General features: G+C 32.4%; 1 protein-coding gene across 3 annotated transcripts in view; it reads right to left on the bottom strand.

Moving 5' to 3' along the window:
* The window catches only part of LOC132634793 (mitochondrial inner membrane protein OXA1-like), a 45,642-nt gene that overhangs the window by 10,184 nt on the left and 17,855 nt on the right, over nt 1-17,603 (bottom strand). Inside the window, exon 1 of one of the 3 annotated variants that reach the window (XM_060350876.1) lies at nt 638-797. The exons of 1 other annotated variant lie outside the window; for it this stretch is intronic. The gene's annotated coding sequence lies outside the window, so the exon portion shown is untranslated. Of the gene's footprint in view, nt 1-637; nt 798-17,603 lie in introns of those variants that run through there. One more of the 3 variants, XM_060350877.1, reaches the window with a different exon arrangement.

Here is a 17,603-nt window from a genome sequence, read left to right as displayed (position 1 = left end):
ACCTCCTAAAGAGGATACCTTTATAATCATTCATACAACAGAATACAGAGAAGCTATACATCCTAAAAACGAAACATTTACAGTTCTTCACATAGCACAATGCACAGAAACAGTGAATTCCAAAGATCAATTTATAAACAGATTTAACAGCAAATATTAGCATCCCACATCATATATAAGCAACCTTTACAGAATATACACAACATATGCATCATATATAGGCAACCTTTACAGTATATACACAACATATGCATCATATATAGGCAACCTATACAGTATATACAAACATATGCATCATAAAGACGAAATCTTTACGGTCATCCACACAACAAAATACACAGAAATTAATCATAAAGATGAGAACTTTATATTCATTCACACAAAACAATTCATATCCTAAAGATGAAACTTTTACATTCATACACAATAAATCCTAAAGATGAAAACTTTACAGTTAATCACACAGCTCAATATACAGAAAGAATGAATCTTAAAGATTAAATTTTTACAGTCATTCACACAACATAATAATGAACAAAAAGAAGCAAAATTTGAATAGAATCAAAGCTCAGATCCCAGTTATTGTGATTAATGATTGGAAAAATAGATTAAGAGAAGTTTAAAAATTGAGACTTACAGTAGATATGTGACTCAAGAAGGTGAATGAATGAAGGGTTTATTGGGTTTTATGAAGTAAAAAAAAAAAAAAATGCAGAGAAGTGAATTCTTGAATCGTTTTCTTTGCTTTCAGACAGTGTTTTTGGTTGACCCGTTAAGGTATCGGGGCTCCGAGGAGTGTTGTTCCCATATTTGGGGTATTTTTGACTTTATACATGGCTAGCATGTTGGATGTTGTACCCTGTGTTTTTAGCATATTCTTCTCCTCTTGATCAAAAATTTGCGTGGGTTACCCTTCGTCGTACGGCATTTTTTTGCACGGATTGTCCTTCTTTTGGATGGTCTTTAAATTTTGCTCCTCATATTTATGGTCTTTAAATTTTGCTCTTCGCTTGGATAATTGAGGTTTTGAATTCGAACTCCCGTTTAGGCATAAAATAAAAAAATAATTTCGCAAGGCAGAGCTGGGGGGAGTGTATGCCGGATCCAACATAAAGTCCTTAAGGAAAAACTAAAATTATGCCGGAGGGGGCATGACTTTTCCTCAAGGCATAATTTAGTTATATCTTATGGGGCAAAACTTTTCCTTAAGGAACTATGTCTTATGGGGCAGACTTTTAATTAAGGCATAACCAAAAGTATGTCCCATAAGGCAGAACTTTTTCTTAAGGTATAGACTTTGCCTTATAAGGCAAACTTTTAGTTATGTCTTAAGGAAAAATTCCGTTTTATGTGGCATACTATAAAAGTTTGCCCATTAAAAGTATGCCCCACCGCATAAACTTGTGAAGGAATTAACAAAGTTATGCTGGACCCGGCATACTTATGTCAAGTCTGCCCATAAGGCATAAGTATGTCGGGTCCGACATAAATTTGGTAATTCCTTAACAAGTTTATGCCGGTGGGGGCATACTTTTAATGGGCAAACTTTTATACCGGACCCGGCATAAACTTGTGAAGGAATTAACAAAGTTATACCGGACTCGGCATACTTATGCCAAGTCTGCCCATAAGGCATAAGTATGTCGGGTCCGGCATAACTTTGGTAATTCCTTCATAAGTGTATGCCGATGGGGGCATAGCAAAATTTAAAATCTGTCTTGCGAATTTTTTTAAAAATTTTAACTGTGTGGGGGTTCGAACCTAGAACCCACGGGGTTTAGCCGAAGGGCAAAATTTAAAGATTTCAACTATGAGGGGCAAAATTTAAAGACCATCCCAAAAGAAGGGCAATTCGCGGGTCTTTAATTTTTGTTCCTCCATTAGCTGGTCTTTAACTTTTACCCCTCCTTCTCATTTAATAAAAAATTGTGAGTTAAATTACCCTTTTCGCACCAAAAATTTCGGGTTTGATCTCCAGCACAGTCAAAAATAATACTCAATAATTTCGCAAGGCATAGGTTTCTATGAAGCTATGCCTATTCGAGCGAAGCTACATAGAACTTATGCCTTATCCGACAAAGGTTCGTGGAAATAAAGTTTTGCCTTAATTTCGTAACTATGCCTATAGGCATAGGTTCTATGTAGTTTCATAAAAATATTTGTTGTGTCCGGCATGGTTTCTATGTAACTACATAGCGAATAGGCATAGTTTCATATGAACTTATGCCCAGACATAGGTTTTATGTTGTTTCATAGAAACATTTACCATATCCGGTATAGTTTCTATGTAACTACACAGCGAATCCGCATAATTTCATATGAACTTATACCTTGCAATTTTTATTTTTTTAATTGAGTTGGGGTTCGAATCTAGAAGCTCGAGGTATTTTTGGTCACTTTTTAAGTAAAGGACAAAAATTAAAGACCAATAATATGAGGGACAAGAAATTAAAGACCAATAATTTGAGGGAAAGGGATTAAAGACCAGTGCCTTGGAGGGGCTATCGTGCAAATGAGCCCTTCTTAATGAGACCAGACGGCCTATGCCCGTGCTGCACACAGGCCCAACACTTAAGATTATAGTGCATCTATGTGTATGTAGTTGTTTTTGAATAGTGATGTGTGTGTGTGTGTGTGTGTGTGTGTGTGTGTGTGTGTGTATATATATATATATATATATATATATATATATATATATATATATATTATGTTCAAAACACGATTAATATAACACTGTAGTTTGTGCTCCGTATCTAAAATTTTGTTACATTAGTGTTTGCTACGAATACAAAATCGGCAAAAATTTATTAATATTTTTTAAAAGAGAAGACTTGTTTAAAAGGAAACTATTTCCTCTCTTTGAGATAAACAATAGCAATATTTAAGCATCAGTTGATATTTTCAATTTTAATTTGATTAATTTAAAGGTATAAAATTTATTATTTTTTTATTAAATTTTGATTTCGATAATTCTAATTCAAATTATTAAATTAATTTTACATGTTTAAAACAAAACAAAGTCGAAATTGATTTTCTATTTAAAATAAGAAATACTATTTTTTTTTTAATTTTTGGTAAATATTCTCGGTTTAGCTCATTTTACTTGTCATGTTGTCTTTTGCATGATTTTTTAAGAAAACGTCGATTAGAATTATAATTTGACTAATTTACCTTATTCATTATTTGATCTCCATTTGATATTTTTTTTACGACATTAACCTCTTTTCACATTTATTAGAGTAAGAATAAAAATGAAAAATAATTAAATTCTATCTTATTTTAAAATATAAATATTTTAAGTATATTTATTTTAGTAAACATAACAAATAAATGACATGGCGGAATAACAAATACAACAGTTCAATATTTAGATTAGATCTCAGGAAGAAAGAAAATTGTATGGTTTGGCTACTTAACCTTTTGAAGAAAAGCAATAATATGGGGTCCATGTTTTTTGTTGTACAATAATTTCATTTGCTCCCACTAACGGATTGATGCGTATGTGGCAATGAATTCATCATTATTGACTTAATGGGATACTTTGAAAATTACATGAATATTGTTTGATTTTTAATATGGGGTGCACTTTTTTTTTTCCAGGACATTATTAGTTTGCACTGTTTTTATGCGCGCACACACACACACATATATATACTATGTTCAAAACACGATTAATATAACATTGTAGTTTGTACTCCGTATCTAAAACTTTATGATATTAGTGTTTGTTACGAATACAAAGTCTGCACTTTTTTTTAATAATGTTTTTTTTTAATATGAGGTTTATTTTTTATTTTTTTATATTGCTTGATTTTGTTAATATGGTGTCACACCCCAACCTTACTAGGGTGTGATGAGCACCCGGCCCCACACCCGGAGCCGAGCGAACCCACAGACCTTAGGGACACACAAAATCCTATTAGACTTTTAAATTAAATAAAGATAAAATACATAATAACCTCTCAAAATATTCTTTTCGATGCTTTCCAAATCAAACAGAATCTGTGACCATATGGAATTTAATACATAATACAGAATGACACATCGGCTGATGGAGTCGCTCACAAAGCTGACATACTATACCCACGACTCTGTCTGCAAAGTTTCTAACATTAATCCGACATTACGGCACAAATACTCTGACTCGGCAGCACTCCGGGAACAAATGGAGCCTACCAACTTCGCTGGGACATCTTCTGTAATGACTTCTACTCATCTGGGTGTACCTGCGCGGCATGAAACGCAACCTCCGAAGAAAGGGGGTCAGTACGGAATATGTACTGAGTATGTAAAGCATGAAAATACAGAAAAACAGAACCATAACTGAAACAAACAGTACAAAAGATCACATGTCAGAAAAAGTACAGATCCAGAATATCAGAATGGTTATTTCCCAGACATAGACCGTGTATACCGATATCATATGTCAGAAGAAATACAGAAGGTACAGAATGCCGAAGTCTTACTTTCCAGACACGGATCATGCATGACAGAATCACATATCATATATGCATATAGCGTGCCCCGGCCCTCGCATGAGGGACGCGGTAAATCATATATCATATAAGCATATAACGTGGCCCGGCCCTCGGTGAGGGACGCGGTGAATCATATATCATGTATGCATATCATGTATCATATGTGCATGTAACGTGCCCCGGCCCTCTTTTGCGGGACGCGGTGAATATGCCATCCTGGCCACCACCCCGTCATCATATCATAATGTCATCATATCGTGCCCCGGCCCGCAAGTGAGAGAGACGCGGTGAACAATGCAGAGAAGTACGCACGAGAACATACCCTGGCCCGGGACGCAGTTAAGGACATACTGAGACTTGCACGAACAGAGTAGTGCGAAACCATATGCACATAAATCAAGACTCGATAGATACATACACTTACCGACATCTGAAGGCTAAGAAACAAGTTTCAGGTCGATCGGACTCAGTATTAGAAAGTTACGAACGTTTTAGTACAGAAACCTCTATGGGCATTTTCAAGCTATCCAAGATCGTATACAGAAGTTGGGGACATTAAGGCTTACAGAGAATACTCATATCAGAATACTTATATCAAAATACTCATATCAGAATACTTGTAACAAAATACTTATATCTGAATACTCATAGCGGATTTGCTGAACACTTATATCAGAAAGTGCATACGAATCATAAGCAGACTCGGAATCAAGGGTAGAGTTACCTCAAAGTGCATATCATAACTTACTTGGCTCTAGGACATGCCAAAGAAAGAAAGGGTAAGCCTTACATACCTGTGCCACGCCTTACTAGCTACGCTTATTTGTCCAAATTAGCTAATCTACATTCAAGAAAATTGACATAATCATCAAACACATTGCCATATACTTACTTTAGCCTTCCAAATGAATTCACTTATATTCTGCCGAAATTTCGGCAGCACCTCCCCTGTAAATACATCATCCCCGAGAATCTAACTCGGCCAATTTAGCAACAACAAACCCGAGAATGGAACTCGGCCACATTATCAACAACAATACTAACAATCATGCCAACAATGTCAACAATCAATTCAAGAATATTTCAAACCATTCACATAATACTCATACGGCCTAACCGACTTACAACATAACCCGAAACTTCACAACACAACATAACCAACAACAACACCTTCTTTTCTTTCAAATTCATGAATTCCATCAACAATCTACATTAACAATTTCATTCATACAAATATAAGAATTTATGTTAGTGTCGCATTATCTTCCATACAATACCACAACGACTACAACTTCATTTCAAGCCATTAAATACTCGTTTTACATCATGAAATCCACAACACAACAATCAAACTACTAGATAAAATTATTTCATCTTTCCTACACAAAACCACCATATTCGACCACACATACATACTACATATTTTCATGAATTTCATGTAATTCTACATACCACAACATCCACAATCATCCATTTCTACACATTACAACAACAACCAACATACTACATAAAATAATTGGTTCATCACCCCTACATAACACCAAACATACACGGCCACACACTTCATGCATACGGCCACAACACAACACCTATTATTTTCATGATTTTCATTCAATTCAATTTACTACAACACACATAAACCTTCCATAATACATAAAAGAAGAGAAATTCTTACCTTTCCTTCAATTTTTCCACTTGACTAGAATTATGAGCTTGCAAGAATGAATGGTTTTCTTGCCTCAATAATTATACCATGTTAAAGAGGGCTCTTGAATTAGTATAAATGCTAGAAGAACATAATTTTTGGATCAAGAATTGAAGGCTTGAAATTTTTTTTTCTTTCTTTTCTCCTCTCTCTCTTGGCCGAATGGCCCTTCTTTTTTTTTTCCTCAAGTTTCTTCTTCTTTTTCTATTGAATCTTCTTGAATATTAATGGCCCCTTCCCTTTTTTATTTGCACACTTTGGCCCCTTCTTTTTTTTTTCTAGAGTTTTCTTGAAATATCACAAAGAAGACTAATTTTTTTTTTCTAGAACTTTCTCAAATTAGCAAATATGACCACTTGTCTTATTATTATTTAGACTTTAACCCATACATATTTATAAGTAGCACCATTTAATAGAATGTGACCACATGCCACACGGCCAACATAGCCCATTCAAGAAGGTTCTTGAATTATTTGTGAAATTCTCATTTTGCCCCTAAACTTTCCTCAATATTACCATTTTGCCCCTAGCCTTCCGCATTATTTCCATGCCCCCTTTTTTTGAATTTCCTTTTGTACCCTTAGCCTTTCTCAATATTTCCATACTAGTAATATTCATAAATAATATTCATAACAACTTGTAATTTAAAATAGCTTTGGAAAATGGTCTTTCCCTTAACTTCTCGCAATTATCTCGAATTATCCGAACGTACAAAATACGGGCTATAACATATGGGGTCCACTTTTTTATTTTTTATATTGCTTGATGTTGTTTAGTATGGGGCCCACCCTTTTTTTTGACATTATTAATTTGCACTTTTTTTATGCATATATATATATATATATATATTGTTAAAAAAATGATGAATACAACATTGTTAATTTGTACTCCGTATCTAAAACTTTATTATATTAGTGTTTGCTATGAATACAAAGTCTACACTTTTTTTTTAACATTGTTTGATTTTTTAATATGAGGTTCACTATTTTTTTTTTATAATGCTTGATTTTGTTAAGATGGAGTTCTTTTTTTTTTATATTGCTTGGTATTGTTTAGTATAGGGCTCACCCTTTTTTTTTAATGGACGGACGACGAAGCATGGGTTTATAGTTACTAGACAGCCTATGCCCGTGCTGCTCACGGGCCCACTTTAAATTATGGTGCACCTATATGTATGTAGTTGTCTTTGAATAGTGATATATATATATATATATATATATATATATATAACACGATTAATATAACATTGTAGTTTGTACTCCGTATCTAAAATTTTATTATACTAATGTTTGATACGGATACAAAATCGGCAAATTTATTAGTATTTTTTAAAAGAGAAGACTTGTTTAAAAGGAAACTATTTTCCTCTCTTTTGAGATAAAACAATAGCAATATTTAAGCATCAGTTGATACTTTCACTTTTAATTCGATTAATTTAAAGGTGTAAAATACTTATTATTTTTTATCAAATTTTGATTTGGATAATTCTAATTCAAATTATTAAATTAATTTTACATGTTTAAAACGAAATAAAGTAGAAATTGATTTTCTATTTAAACGAAGAAATAATATTTTTTATTTTTTGGTAAATATTCTCGGTTTAGCTTATTTTACTTGTCATGTTGTCTTTTGCATGGTTTTTTAAGAAACGTCGATTAGAGTTATAATTTGACTAATTTACTTTATTTATTATTTGATCTCCATTTGATATTATTTTTTCTTTTATGACATTATTTTCTTTTCACATTTATTAGAGTAAGAATAAAAATAATAAAAAAAATTAAATTCTATCTTATTTTAAAATATAAATATTTTAAGAATATTTATTTTAGTAAACATAACAAATAAATGACATGGAGGAATAGCAAATAAAACAATTTAATATCTAGATTAGATATCAGGCTAATATAAAAAAAAAATTGTATGGCTTGACTACTTAACCTTTTGAAGAAAAGCAAATTCATTTGCTCCCACTAATGGATTGATATGCATGCAGTAATGAATCCATCATTATTGACTTAATGAGATACTTTGGAAATTACATGAATATTATTTAATTTTTTAATATGGAGTGTACTTTTTTTTTAGACATTATTAATTTACACACACACACACACACACACACACACATATATATATATATATATATATATATATATATATATATATATATATACTATGTTCAAAATGCGATTAATATAACATTATAGTTTGTACTCCGCATCTAAAAATTTATTATATTAGTGTTTACTACGAATACAAAGTCTGCACTGTTTTTTTGACATGATTTTTTTTCAAATATGGGGTTCACTTTTTTTTTTTTTTTTTATATTACTTGATTTGTTAATATGGGGTTCACTTTTTTTTTACGTGAGTTTGGAGATGGTGGTTCCACTTTTTTTATTTTTTTATATTGCTTGATGTTGTTTAGTATGAGGTCAACCTTTTATGGGGTGCACTTTTTTTTTTTATATTATTAGTTTGTACTATTTTTATGCATATAATATATATACATATACTATGTTCAAAATACGATTAACATAACATTGTAGTTTGTGCTCCGTATCTAAAACTTTATTATATTAGTGTTTGCTACGAACACAAAGTCAGCACTTTTTTTTTTAACATTATATTTTTTTTAATGTGGGTTCACTTTTTTTTTTTTTTTTTGATATCACTTGATTTTGATAATATGGGGTCCACTTTTTCCCATGAGTTTGGAGATGGCGAGTTCCACTTTTTTTCTTCCTTTTTTTTTTATTGCTCGGTGTTATTTAGTATGGGGCTCACCCCCCCCCCCCCCCCCCTTTTTAAGGGACAATGGACGACGAAGCATGAGTCTAAACCCATGCTTTATATAGTTTCTTTTTTTTTATTTTTTTTATATTGCTTGGTGTTGTTTAGTATGGGGTCCACCCTTTTAGACATTATTAGTTTGTGCTATTTTTATGCATATAATATATATATACTATTTTCAAAACACGATTAATATAATTTTTTTTTAATGCTTAACAGACGACGAAGCATGGGTTGAGACCTATGCTTCAATATTGGTTGGTGTTTAATATGAGGACCTTTTTTTTTTTTTTTTTTAATGTTTAATAGTCGACGAAGCATGAGTTGCTTCTATATAGTAGTAAAGACATCTCCATCTGTTCTTTGGGCCTGTGGAAGTTGGATTTTTGGACTCTATGAAGTGGCCCAAATTGGTGATAATACTAAGGAACCATTTTAACTGACACATATGAAGGTGGAGTCAGTATTTAAGGCTCGTTTGGTAAGAGTTCTTAGATAAAATAGTCATGATATTATATGTGTGATTATTTTGTACTGTGTTTGATTGATATTTTGGGGCATGTATAAATAATAGCTGGATAATTTAAGGTTCTATTATCTTATACTACCACCATTATGAGATAATTTATCCATGGATAAAAAACTCATAGCCTTGTTTTGTTCCAAGAGACCTATAAAGGTCTAGCATCCAATGGTATAATACTATGATTGTAACAAATTATTTTTTCGTTTTAAAATAAAATAAACATTCAAATGGTATCTTTTGTGGTCAATTTTAGTGCAGTGAATCAAACACACGACAAAAAATAATCTGTAATCCCTACATTGATAATCCCTGGATTATTAATCCATGTGTAACTTGTCTTTCGACCAAACGACCCCTTAATGTTTGTGGATTCTGATTTTTCTATCGAACTCATAATTCATTTTAGTTAGTGGTTTCAATATTATATATTTCTATACATTTTAAAAAGTAATACAAACATAGAGTCTGAGCATAAGCTGTTGAGTTCGTTTGAACCTGTAACAATACTGTGGCTATACCATTGCTGACACACAGTGAAAAATTATGGGAGATTATTTTCAAGCTGCCACTACATCAAGAGCAACTTACAATGAGTATGCTTGTCCAATCGTGATTTCCCTCTCGATTGACGCTGATTAGGAACTGTTTTCTCATTGATGAAGAATATACTTTACCTATGCTTGTAATTACTAGTGAATTACAAGTCAATGCGAAAGTAAGTGTAAGGATTATATATAATATCTTGTGCTTTGTAAATTGTAATTTTGATAATCATGGTGTCAGGACCAGCTTGCGCGCACGTCGACTAATTTCACGATATCTTTGTAATTTCCCGCCAACACAGGTAGCGGTAATTCCGTTAGCCAAGACTTGAACTGATGGGAATAATGAAGAGAGAGAGAGAGAGAGAGAGAGAGAGAGAAAGAGCAACAAGTGTACATCTCATTTGTAAAGAACAAAATCATCCATTGTTATGTCTGTGTTTCAACCCAATAATTCAGGAGGGACAAGTGATTTGTGACTATAATATTAGTGTTTGAAAAACATAATGTCCCTCTCATTTCCTTTCCTTTCTAAACAAAGAAAGACAAAAAGAATTATATCCTACACCCTTTATTGTTTGTCCATTTACAATACCTCGAGATCACAACTTATATACAACAAGAATAATTCCCTATGAACAACATTAAAATCAGAGCAAAATAGAGTTTTTTGTGAGGTCTATGGAGAAGATGAGACCAAATAAGTTGATGATGAACAAGGATGTAGAGAACCACCCGGTGCATTTCGACACAAGGGGCAAGTAGCATTGCGCTTAAGCCATTCATCAATGCATTCAGCATGAAAATAATGGTTTCATTCTGGTATAGTTCTTAAGGTTGCTTTAGGCATGTAGTCCGATAGACATATCGGACAAGTGCCATCGTTGGGGTTTGGAAGGCGTTTGCTCTCCCCTAGCACGATCTTGGGATAGGAATCGATGGCTGCCCTGTTAAGACCTGTCATTGGTATTGCTGATTGGAGATTAATGGTGGTTGGGAGATTGGTGTTCAAATCACGACGGAGGGTATAAACCTTAAGTTTACCAAAAGCAAAGCTTATTATCCCGATTAAACATACAAAACCTGGTACTCCATCTCCAATTATTATGCCATATTTGGCACCCCTGGGAAGTCCTGCACAAAGAATACCAAATGACTGTTAAACAATTTTCAATTAATTACATACACTTTAATCCAAACTAGTTACAATTAATCACTATATGAATATTGTACATCTACCTCACTTTATTTCAGGTGGTCATTAAAGCAGAGAAATCTATTAGTAGTAGAAAATTCACCATTGCAGCACCCAAAGAAGTGGCCTAACGTCAAATGGGTAAAAATCACGAGAGACTAGAGTACAAATTTCAACAAAGACAAACATGTAAGGTAAAAAAAAAAAATTATCTGCTTAAATTTTAGTGGACAAAATTGCCCAACACCGTGTTAGTCGGAAGTCACAGTACCTATGAAATAGTTGAGGAGTGCGTAAACTAACCAACACTAATGGCATGGCCATATCTAGGTGGACATGTGGGTGCACGTGCAATGCTCCTTTTCCTCGCACTCAAGCTCAAATAGACCTATAATATAATGATTATAGGGTGCACCTCCAACTGAGGGTCCAAATCTCATATCTATCTTGTTATTTTTCCTTCCTAGAACTAAAACCGAGCTCGGCCACGGGGATAGGCATGTCTTGTATCCCTTCTCCCCTCAAATATAAATTCTAGATCCATTGCTTCATAATAGTATATGCTTATATTCCTGAAATCCTAGATTTCTCGGGACTAATGGTAATTGAATTTTGCTGCCAACTCCTTCACTGTAAGCACGCTCTCTCTCTCTCTCTTTTTTTTTTTTTTTTGTTTATTTTTTTAAATTTCACATTGGTATTCGGTACCTGCATCGAGCCCGATTAAATTCGGGTTCAAGCCGAAAAGTTCTACATTGTGAGATAAAACACTCCCTAACAAATGAGACTCCGTATCCGGTGGGACTTGAATCCGAAACCTCCGGCATACTTGTTACTCCATCACATCCCTTACCTTGTTGGTCACTTTTAGCTCTCTATAACGTGGCATGAGCAGTGGGAATATATGGCCAATATTTAACAACTTCGTCAAATCAGAGCCTCATATCCTTGCACTATGTGTCCAAGTTCTACTGTTCTCTTCTAAATGGATGAGCAATAATGTGACAGGTTGGATTGACATTACGTTTTGGAATTTTGAAAATGAGTCAAAACTTATTATAGTTTCAACTTTCAATTATTAATTTTGCAATTATAATATTGTTGGTGGAGTTGGTGATTTTGTAACAATCCGAAGTAGCTTTGGTGGATTTGCAATTCTAGCCGTCTTCGCTTTGTTGGAAATTAATCCGGCAATTTGGTACCTTCGTTCCAACTATGTCTTTAATTTTTGCAATTTAGTTCTAGCAATTTATTTTTCGAAATTTAATTTACGCAATTTAATTCTAGCAATTTATTTTTTGAAATTTAATTTACGCAATTTAATTCTATCAATTTAATTTGTTGTAATTTATTTTCTTGTGATTTATTTGATTGTGATTTAAATTATTTCTATTTAATAATGTCAAAGAGATTAAGACGTGGTGCCGGTAGTAGTAGTCGTACTGTTAGGGGTGCGCTTAATGAGGAAACATTTGTGGAAGAAACACCTAATTTAGGTATTGATGTTGGTGGAAATAATCCACTTTTAGGTCATGAGGCAATGCAACAACATTTTACCGACACTTTTAATGAAGACTTAGATGATGATGATGATGATGAAACACAACCCCCCGAAAATCCCATAGGAGATACAGGTCCTGCACAATCACATACACAAGACAAACCGCCTAGAACTCGTAGGCCAACAGCTAAAGTTTGGAAATTTATGACTAAGGATAGGGAAAATCAATCAGTTACATGTACCCTATGTGGACAAGTATTTAGTTTTAAGCAAGGAACTGGTAAGGATGGTGGAACGGGTACACTAAATGCTCATATGAGAACCAAACATATGGATGTTTGGGGAGAGCAAACGGGTTCAAATGTTGGGGGGATTCAAATGACGATAGACCCACGAACCGGTAGAAATTTTAAGTATGACAAGAAAAAAGAACGCGTAGAAATAGCTAAAATGGTAGCTTATGATTGTTTACCATTTTCCTTTCCCTCGGGTTTAGGGTTTGTTACTTACATTCAACGTTGTTATAACCCGTTATTTGAGGGTATTCCTAGAAGTACTTGTAGAGCCGATGTTATAGATTTGTTTAAAAAATATAGATTTTATTTGCGTCATGTATTTAATTCTTTAAATTGTAATGTTTGTCTTACCGCTGATTTGGGTCTTAGTATTAACCATTTAGATTTCTTTGCTATTACATGTCATTGGGTTGATGACAACTGGGTTATGCAAAAAAGAATTATAGCTTTTTTATACGACGAAGGAAAAGGTCGTCACGATGGAAAAATTTTAGCCGATTCAATGTCTACTATAATGAGATTTTTTAACATTTATAGAAAAACACTTTGTATTGCTTTAGATAATGCTTCTAATAATACAAAGGCAATTGGTCTTTTAAAAAGAGAAATAAACCCTCCTCTAAGAAATATTTTTCATGTAAGATGTAGTTGTCACATTTTAAATTTAATTGTTAAAGATGGTCTTATGCATTTTGATGATTCTGTTCAAAAAGTTAGAAATGTTGTTGCGTTTCTTTTTTGTAATGCTAATAGGGGAAGAATTAGAGATTTTAAGAATGCTTGTGTGGAAAATAACCTTAGACCTAGGAAAATTCAAGTAGAAATTGAGACTAGGTGGAACTACACTTACATTATGCTACAACAAGCATATGAGTATAGGATTCCCATACAACAAGTTCACAACAAATATAATATTGATAGTGAGGATTGGTTAACTTATAGGCATTGGGAAGATGTTAAAGAATGTATTGAACTCTTAGAAAATTTTTATAATGCAACTCTTGCTTTTTCTAGACAATTCTATCCCACGGTAACCGGAATTTTAGCCTACTTAGCGGAAATAGCTAGAGTTTTACAAGAGTATAAATATAAACCCGATTATCAAGTGGCTATTTTTGAAATGATAATCAAATTTAAGAAGTATTTTTTTCCCATTCCAACTTTATTTATATTGGGTTCCCTTTTAAATCCTTGTTTAAAAGTGTCTTATACTAAAAATTTGGTTAGTCAAATTTATACATTTTTAGAAATTGAAGAGGGAGTTCAACCATCTTTAGCTGAAGCCGATCTCGCTATTGATGATGAGTTTAGAAGAGTTTTTACTCATTATTCTAGTTTGGAAGAACGTGCTACACCAGTTGCTCCACGCCCTACTACTTCTCATAGTAGCAAAAAGGGCTTGTCGGGTTTAAAAGTTTTACATTCACAGCCTACATCTTCTTCTACTGCAAACTTTGATGAATTTAACTTTAATTTGATGCAGCCAAATGTGGATATCAGCCAACTGGATGAGGTGGACGTCTTAGCATGGTGGAAGAAGTACAAGGCAAGTTATCCGATACTTTCAAGAATGGCTCGAGATATCCTTACGGTTCAAGTATCAACCGTGGCTTCGGAGAGCGCATTTAGCCAAGGAAGACAGCAAATTGGAGACCATAGACATTCATTATCCGGCTTTAGCTTGCAAGTACTAGTGTGCATTCGAGATTGGATTAGATCGGAGCGACGCAACCAAAACTCAGAAGCGGAGCAAGGCGAAGAGGAAGAAATTGAAGATTTGATAGCTAGTGGACCGGACCAAATGGAAGACTTTGAAGATATTTCCATGACCGAATATGATGTGGGGGAAATTAACGAAATGGTTCAAAATTGGTGATTTTATTATTCTACTATTTTTGTATAACTCATGTATTATTTGCAAGTTAAAAAAAAATACAACTTGCAAATAAATGTTATCCAAGAATGAATAAAATATATGGCTCATTGAGCTTTCTTCTATTTACTTGTGTTTATATTTTTACTTTTATTAAGTTAGGAATATACCTAAAATATACTAAGAATATACTTAAGTTATATAGTATACTTAAACATATATAAGTATATATAGAAAAAATAGTATATATAGTATATAAGTATATATAGTATATAGTATATAAGTAAGTATATATAGTATATAGTACATATATACAAGTATATATAGTATATAGTACATATATACAAGTATATATAGTATATATAGTATATAGTACATATATACAAGTATATATAGTATATATACTATATATATTAAGTTATACACATATATAAGTAAGTAAGTATACTATATATACTTACTTATATACTATACTTACTTATATATAGTATATAAGTAAGTATATATAGTATATATACTATATATATTAAGTTATACACATATATAAGTATATATAGTATATAAGTATATATATTATATAAATATATATAGTATATATATTAAGTATATATTGTATATATAGTAGATATGTATAGTACATATATAAGTACATATAGTATATATATATATATATTAAGTTATACACATATATAAGTATATAGAGTATATAGTACATAAATATAAGTATATGTAAGTTATACATATATATGTGTACGAAAAGCACTATTCTGTATTGCTGACTTGCTGTTAGTCAGTAAATATTTAAACTTTAATTATAAAATTGTATAACATATGTAAATATACCTACAATATACAAATAAATACTATAATATATATATATAATACAAAAAACAAAAAAAAAATATTTTAACGAATCCAAACCGGACCGGTTCCGGTTTGGATCTTAAAACCGGTTAACCGGAACCGGTTAGGCGGTTCCGGTTTTGGAACCGGAACCGGCCGGTTTCCTAACCGGTTCCCGGTCCGGTTCCGGTTGGAACCGGTTGACAGCCTTAGTCTAAATAGTTCCATCAACTTTATCAATTTCATTATGCTTTCGACTTGTCTTATATTAAACCACTATGAAGTTAATTAAAAAAGAAAAAACAAAAAAGAAGAAGTAGAGTTACCCAATAACCACTCTCAAAGTGGTTAGGTACTTTCTGCAATTATATTTTTTGATTTTTCTCGTTACTTGGGATAATTGTACTTTTGGTGCCTCACTTTTTTATTTTGGTCATTGAAATAGTTGGTTATGCATATCTAACCTTCAATTAACTAAAATATGTGTCTTTGATCGCTTTTATAAAAGAAATGTATATGATATCTAAACTATTTTCGAATTATATTATTCTCAAATATGGAGTAGCAGTACAAATTTAACATTAACACCACAACAATTGGATGATTTATCACTAAAAAAATCATTAATTTTGTGGAAATCCACTGTCATAGGAATTAAAAAGTGTATATAATTAGAGATTAAATATGCTTGACCAGAAAGCACAAGGACCAGAGTCATAATTTGTCAATTTTAGAGGGGACTAAGACACTGATTCCCCTTATTTATATAAGAAAAACAAAACACGACTTGATCTTGATCAATAAACAGCCAAAAATAACTTTCAACTTCATTAGGTGAGCCACAATTATTTGACCCTGCAGTGCCACAACAAAAATCACCAATTCTTTAATGAAATTTCATCACCTATATTATTATAGTTTAGATGATGTAACATGGCATGCACATGGACCATGCAGCACTACTGATAGTAATACACTCGACAAATGATATGCTAACATCTATAAAGTTCAACAACCCCCACCAAGAATCAAGTTGAAAATTTTGGAAAGAGCTTTTGCTAATAAAGAAAATCTAAGTCTAAGAAAATGATAAAGTATTTGCTTATACTTCCTTTTTCCAAACAAATGGTACCCTTTAAACCTTTTTCTTATAGTGCATATCAGAAGAAAAAAGAGTAGCTTTTTAGAATTTGTTCTTGAATTTATTTTCAAAAAAGTTTCGTTTGTTCCAAAGGGGTTAAAAATTAAGGAAAGAAATTCAATTCGAATACCTAAGCTAGTCAAGTGAAGGCTAAAAAATTATTTGCATTTGATATTTAATTAATTTAATGAACGCAAGATGCAAAATTCATGTTATCTGAAGTTCAAGATTTATAGACAAAGTCATCCCATTCATATACCTAAGCTAGTAAAATACCAAAAGTTAAAATTTAACCGCATTCAATATTTACATCAAATTATTAAATGCGAGATGCAAAACACGTGTCATCTAAGACTTGATGGGCAAAGTTATCATACTTATGCTAGTGATAGGTAACAATGGTAAAAACAAGAAAATGAGATCTCTTGCCCTCTTACAATAAGAATAGAAGAAAATTGTCTCTCTTATCTGTAAAAAATAAAAATATCTTGTAAAAGGGTCGTAAACTAAAAAAAATAAAAATTGTAAAGGGCTAAAAAACCTTTTCACCCGGTAAAAACTTACTTGCGCCTAATATTTTCATCAGATCAATGAATGCAAAAAATGTGTCAGTCATATGCACATTATCACTTAATAACTGCGGTTAAGTGATGTTCATTTTTCCTCTAATTATTAAAGGGTAAGATTAAATTGTTTGATTTAATACA

Source organism: Lycium barbarum, chromosome 4 (genome assembly GCF_019175385.1).
Source record: "Lycium barbarum isolate Lr01 chromosome 4, ASM1917538v2, whole genome shotgun sequence".
Classification (NCBI taxonomy): domain Eukaryota; kingdom Viridiplantae; phylum Streptophyta; class Magnoliopsida; order Solanales; family Solanaceae; genus Lycium; species Lycium barbarum.
Note: the sequence above shows the minus strand (reverse complement) of the source record. Positions and strands in the feature narration are given on the sequence as shown.